This window comes from Oryx dammah, unplaced genomic scaffold (genome assembly GCF_014754425.2).
Source record: "Oryx dammah isolate SB20612 unplaced genomic scaffold, SCBI_Odam_1.1 HiC_scaffold_20, whole genome shotgun sequence".
NCBI classification, from domain to species: Eukaryota; Metazoa; Chordata; class Mammalia; order Artiodactyla; family Bovidae; genus Oryx; species Oryx dammah.
The window spans coordinates 5072962-5080145 of record NW_024070204.1 but is presented as its reverse complement, the minus strand read 5'-3'; positions in this window follow the sequence as shown (position 1 = coordinate 5080145).

The following is a 7184-nucleotide window of genomic DNA, read 5'->3' as shown; positions in this document are numbered from 1 at the left end:
GTCTTGGGAGAATCCAGGCAGCTAGCTGTGGGAACTGGTTTTCTCAGCAGTGTCCTCCCCGAGTTTCATTTAGGGCCCTGAAACATGCTGGTTGTACCCCACCATCCCCAGCTGAGCTGAGTGAAAGCACTCCACCCCCCCCCCCCCCCCACAGCCCACAGGCAGCTGAGCTCTTCTTCATCAGCAATGGGTAAGCAGGGGCCAACTGAGGAGAAAAGTGCTCGCAGTGACTGCAAAGCCCTGTTAGCGTTGCAAGAAAAGAAAGAAAAAGGAGAAGAAACAGAGCAAAGCAAAAGGAACTAATACAGGGAACAAGAGAGCCCTTTACGGCGTGTGAAGAGACATCCCCCACACTATTCAGTGTTCTCAGAGATTCAAGACATAACACTTCTACTAAATAAGAAAGGGAACAATCGGAGAATAAGAGAATGTTTTTTTGATGTGAAAGATAATTGCTGGGATTTAAAAAAAAATTGAAAAGTTGGAAAATGAAATAGAGAAAATCTTGCAGACAGCAGAATAACAGCAGAAGAGACTGCATATATAAGCATAAACTTCAATCGTGTCTGACTCTTTGAGACCCTGTGGACTATAGCCCACCAGCTCCTCTGCCCATGGGATTCTCCAGGCAAGAATACTGGAGTGACTTTCTTCTCCAGGTGATCCTCCTGACCTAGGGATCAAACCCACATCTGTTGTGTGTCTTATGTCTCCTGCTTTGGCAGGTGGGTTCTTTACCACTAGAAGACACCTGGGAAGCAATAGGGTAGAATAGGAGAAAAAAACAAAAGGCCTGAAGGAAAAATGTATGAGGCCTCATATGTGACTAATAGGAGTAAATTAAAGAAAACAGAGGGAAGGAATAATATATAACAGAGATTGAGGACTTTCCAGAATTAAGGGACAAAACTGTTCAGATTAAAACAGTCCACTGAGTTATTAGTGCCATGACTGAGACCACCCGCCCACCTGCCCCCCACAAGCCCTGACACCTTCCTGGGGGGATTTCAGGAAACCAAGGGTGCACAAAGGCTCTTTGTGTAAATAAACATTGGTTTGAAATAAGATCTCTTGTTATCTACACTGGATGCTAAAAGATAATGGAGTGGTCTTTCAGGTTCTAAAGGAAAATCGCTTGGAACTAAGATTTCTCTACCCAGCCAAACTATCAAAGTATAAACTATGAAGGCAGGATGAACACATTTCAGGTGTGTGAAGATTCAGAAATTGTATCTACCACTGTTCTCTCATCAATGGTTACTTAAATTTTTGTTTCATATTTTCCCAGTCTCCTGTGAATGAGCTATCATACTTCTATAATTAAAGAATATATATATTTTAAAATTACTTCCCTGGTAGCTCAGCTGGTGAAGAATCCACCTGCAATGTTGGAGATCCCGGTTCAATCCCTGGGTCAGGAAGATCCCTTGGAGCAGGGATAGGCTACCCACTCCAGTTTTCTTGGGCTTCCCTGGTGGCTCAGACAGTAAAGAATCCTCCTGCAGTGTGAGAGACCTGGTTTTGATCTCTGGGTTGGGAAGATCCCCTGGAGAAGGGAACCACTCCCCAGTCCCGTATTCTTGCCTGAAGAATTCCATGGACAGAGGAGCCTGACGGGCTACAGTCCATGGGGTTGCAAAGAGGTGGACAGGACTGTGCAACTTTTACTTTCACTTAAGTTTATACTTGAGCAAGGCTAGGAAGAGGAAGATGGGGGGTCCAGCAGACAGTGAGCCGCACCCAGTAGGAGAGAAGCTCCCAGATGTCAGTGATGTGGCCTGGAAAGCGGATCCAGGCTAGGAGGGTGAGGATGGGGAACTCCTACAGGTCATTCCAGCAGAAGGATGGTTTGACTGGATTGAACAGATACTGGAGAAGGTGGTGGTGGGGAAGCTGTGAACAAGGCCATTCCTTAAAAGACATGAGAAAGACAATGAACAGTACGAAAAAAGGAACGGACTCAAAACACACCGCTTGGCTCTCAAAACACTCCAGAGTCTCAGGAAGGTATCACTGCTGGCCGCTTTGTAACGTGTGGAGCCAGCCCTACAGGTGAAGCCCTGAAGAGCTCATTGCTAGGGGTCTAGGTTGCTTATACATTTGAGGGATGTGTGATTTATACTGATGGAGTTAAGATATGAGAGGGCATTACTAAAATTACTAAGGAACCAATAGGAAAACTGAAAATAGAGATGTCATTTTTGGGAGCAGGGGTGGAGCACAGTAAAGACTTCACATGTCACAACCTGAGATCAACATGCAGTGAACAGGTTGAGTAATGCCCATCATTGTTATTCAGTCACTCAGTCATGTCTGGCTCTTTGCAACCCCTGGACCGCAGCACCCCAAGCTTCCTTGTCTTTTGCCATCTCCTGCAGTTTGCTCAAACTCATGTCCGTTGAGGCGGTGATGGCATCCAACCATCTCATCCTCTGTCGCCCCCTTCTTCAGCCTTCAATCTTTCCCAGTGTCAGGGTTTTTTTTAACAAGCACATTTTGTAGAGATATGCTTGGAACCACTGGAAGAGGAAACAGCAGGGAGGAGAGGGCGTTTGGGAAGCAAGGGGCCCAGGACAGCTGCTCTTTGTAGGTCCTCCTGTATGTTTTGAGTTTTTTATTCATGTAGTGCATAGAAGTTGGGAAAGGTATACAATATATTAAAAAACAAACCACAAACAAACAAACCACAAAAGGAGTTTCATTAGGTTGCCTCAGGCTGGGCAGGGAGAAGATATGGAAACTTCTGCTCTGTATACTGGAGATCCTGTTCTGATCTGAGTTCTGGGTTCCCGGTTTCATACCCTTGCTGTCCCTCCCCTCCCCCACCCCAAGAGATTCCCCGCTTTTCCTGCCCTTTCTCCCAAAGGATGCAGGCTGCCCTCAGCTTGGAAGAGACTGTGAGTACCTCGCTTCGATTTCCAGATGTCCAAGTGGCTTATCCATTGGTTGTTGAGTGAAGATAAAACTTTGAAGTTAAAACATCATCTCTCACCAGGTGTTTATGGTTGTCTCTCTCCTCTGAACACCCCCCATCAACCTACACAGTTGGACACCTTACAGGCACACTCACTCACACACACTCACATATGCCGAGCATCCCCGGATCCTCCGGGACAGGACCTGAGGGAACTTTTCAGAGCAATGACTGATTCCTGTCAGAGGAAGGTGACTGGGGGTGGGGTGTTCACTTGGGTACCTGTAGCGGGAATTAATCAGCTGTGAGTCTTACAACCTCAGCATACCGCAGAGAGTTCTGGAAAATCTGTGGGAAAACCACTGTTTCTACCCAAAGGGCTCCCATAAAGAAATAGCCTATAACAGAGAAAAGAGAAAATGAGGGAGGCCAAGGAGCTACACGGAGAAGTAATAAAGGAAAAATGAAATTCTAAGATTAATTACAGTAACATATGTAAAAGTGTTTGAAATGGAGTGGTTCCTTAATACTTGTTAGCATAAAAAAATCCCTGTCCCCAATTTAACTTCTATAAATAGTACTAAGTTTTGAGAAGTGTTAATTCACCCTCTCAAGGAATGAGAACTCATATGCTATTTGGAAAATATGGAATTTAAACTCTAGCAATTATTGTAGAAAAATAAATGGCTCAGCGGTAAAGAATCTGCCTGCAGTGCAGGAAACACAGGAGATGCAGGTTCCATCCCTGGGTCAGGAAGATCCTCTGGAGGAGGAAATGGCACCCCACTCCAGGGTTCTTGCCTGGAGAATTCCTGGGACAGAAGAGCCAGGCGGGTTATAGTCCATGGGATCTCATACAGCTAAAGTGATTGAGCATGCAAAGTATAATAAAATATATAGTTGGGATAAAATATATACCTTAGAAAGATCATTTATCTTAGTGGTTTACGTGTTAAGTACAAAAGTCCTTTGACAATTTAGAGGCTGGACATTTTTTAATTTATTGTTATGATTATGCAAAAAAGTTATTTATGCTTTTAATCAGAACCCAAGCTGGATAATTTCTTCTGTAATTATGTTTGTGAAATATGTTATCCTCAGATCGACAGACTGGAGATTAACATGAAAGAGTGAAAGCTAAGAAAACACAGTTCTTGGGATGATGATATTCTGGCTGTGGGTACACATACATAATTCAGCAGAGCAGACCCCATGAATAGACCCGTGGCACTCTCGGTATGACAGTTTCTTAGCAATTTTACACGTCTAACAAGTCATTAGACCTTTATCTAAGGGTTGGAAAAGGCATGGTATTGAAATGAACGAATATCCAGTTCTTAACTCCCAGGATAACTAAGTGTCTCTGCATGAAAGGCGTTAGGGGGCTGTGCTGTCACGGGTGGGGAGGGGCTGCAGAGACCCGGCCTTAGCACCTTGGGTACATTTCAAGTCCCAGGCATGGGAGGCAGGCCGTGGAGGACAATTAGGGGGCGGGGGCTGGATGAGTCGTCTCCCATTGTGTGGCAGAGAATTATTTCTGATGGTGAGAATGGGTTTAAGTATTGGAGTAAAAGTTGTATAATAGGACTTTCCTGGTGATTCAGTGGTTAAGAACCTGCCTGCCAATGTGGGGAACAGGGGTTTGATCCCTGGTCTGGCATGATGCCACATGCCATGGAGCAACTAAGCCCAGGGGCCACAGCTACTCAGCCCCCACCTAGAGCTGGTGCTCCGCAGCAAGAGAAGCCACTGCGATGAGAGGCCCACGCACCCCAACAAGGAGAACCCCCCTACTAGCCGAAATTAGAGAAAGCCCAGATCAGCAACAAAGACCCAGCACAGCCAAAACCAAATAAATAAAATTAAAGGATCAGACTTTAAGAAAAAGTTGTATAATAATAAAAAAAATTTTTTAGTAAGCATTTGAACCCGAGCAAATTCCATGCTGGGTCATATAGCCTTGTTCTTGTTAAGGGGCAAGTCAGTGCAAAACTCCACCTCACCTGAGTTCATAAATCTGACTGCTGTGGGTGCCACATTAGGTACCCCAAAGTCCTAGAAAGACATTCTGAGTTGAGTGTTTCAGGGTGAAGTTCCTGTGGCTCATGGAATTTTCATATACTTCCTGGAGATGCTACTAGCTAGGATTCCAGCTGTGGTAATGGGAACAGGAATGTCTATGTCTCCGGGTTAGCAGGGAATGAACTCAGGACAGACTCCAGAACGTCCTTTGTGATTTGATGAGTGTATTAGCTTCTTACTGCCTCTGCAACAAATTGCCAAAAATTTGATGGCTCAATATAATGGTAATTTATTTTCTCACAGTTCTGAAAACACACTGGGAGGACGAATGCTGAAGCTGAAGCTCCAATACTCTGGCCACCTGATGCAAAGAGTCAACTCACTGGAAAATACCCTGATGCAGGGAAAGATTGAGGGCAGGAGGAGAAGGGGATGATAGAGGATGAGATGGTTGGATGGCTTCACTGACGCGATGGACATGAGTTTGAGTAAGCTCTGGGAGTTGGTGATGGACAGGGAAGCCTGGCGTGCTGCAGTCCACGGGGTCACAAAGAGTCGGACACGACTGAGTGACTGAACAATAACAGAAGGATCCCCTCACCTCCAAATCCATAATTTAATTACACATGAAGAGGCCCTTTTTTTTTTTTTTTGCCAAATTAGGCCACATTCCTAGGTTCCAGGGGCTGGGCCAATGGACATGCCTCTTAGAGGCCACTGTTCGATCCCCTACAAAGATTATCCAAGTGACACAGGAAACCCGTTGGGTGGAATCTCTTGACCAGCTGCTCCTCCTGTGCCTGGTGGCCCTGCTATCTTAGAAACCTCTTCTCTGGAGCTTGCTGCCTGCACTCAATCCTGGCCTGGCCTCCACCAGCCACGCAGCTTCGGGCAAGCTGCTTAGCCTCCATCCACCTCTGTCCTGTATCTGACAGAGGACAGTAGCATCTATAGGCTATACTCTGCATCATAAGGTTGCTGCGAGAATTGTGTGCATGGCGTGCGTGCTAAGTTGCTTCAGTTGTGTCCGACTCTTTGCGATGCTGTGGACTGCAGCCCACCAAGTTCCTCTGTCCACAGGGATTCTCCAGGCAAGAATACTGAAATGGGTTGCCATTTACTCCTCCAGGGGATCTTCCCAACCCAGGGATCGAACCTGGGTCTCCTGCATTGCAGGCAGGTTCTTTACTACTAACTCCACCTGTTGTGAGGATTGAAAGTGAAAGTCCCTGAGTCATGTCTGACTTTTGTGACCCGATGGACTATAGAGTCCATGGGATTCTCCAGGCCAGAATACTGGAGTGGGTAGCCTTTCCCTTCTCCAGGGGATCTTCCCAACCCAGGGATCGAACCTGGGTCTCCTGCATTGCAGGCAGGTTCTTTACCAGTTGAGCCATAAGGGAAGTGGAGTTAAAATGTGTGAGGTGATTATGAGGAGCCTGGCCCATGCTGCCTCTTTAGAAGTGCTGGTCTCACTTGCAACCACCCAGAATGCGAGCGTCTGCCGTGGCCCTTGTCCGTAGTCCAAAACCGCCACAGGACGGCACTCTAAAACCAGCGAGCTGCATCACCCTTCAGGCAGGTCCCTGCTCACCTGCCACGTGATGCTGGAGGAGATTCCCCACCTGCCCCTCCAGAGCCTCGCTTTCTGCTAACCATGGGTGCGTTTCCTACTCACCCTCCCTGTGGTTACTTGTCCCTATGTCCAGCTCCTGTCTGAGTTGCTGCTCCGTCTTGCTCTTCCAGGTCCTTACACCCCGCATCACCTCGAACCTTCCAAGGTCCCTTCTCTCCCCATGTTGTTGGGTTTCTCTCCAGCCTCTGCTGTGCACTGCAGACCCCTGGATGACCACCACCCTGAGCTCTTCGAGTCTCACCTCACACGCTCTTCATGAACCTTCTCAGCCCATACCTGGCATCCATGACCTGTGGTCCTGGGTCCCCTTCACCCCTCCCACCATGGCCATGACCTTGACACTGAGCACCCAGGGCATCTTCGCAATGGTCTGCTGGGTGTTTCCACTGGGAACCCCCAGCAAGCAGCTCGGCCTCCACGTGGCTGGGACCAACTCCGTGCCCCTCGCGTCCTTCCTCTGGATTCTCTTCATCCTTGCCTTCCTGCCGGAACACAGAGCCACACATGGTTCTTCCCTCGGTCTCTCCTCCAGCCGAGTTCCCTTGAGTGTCCCCACAGACATCCCATCTCTCTACTCAGGCTTCCCATCTCACATGGACTTGTGTGGAAGCC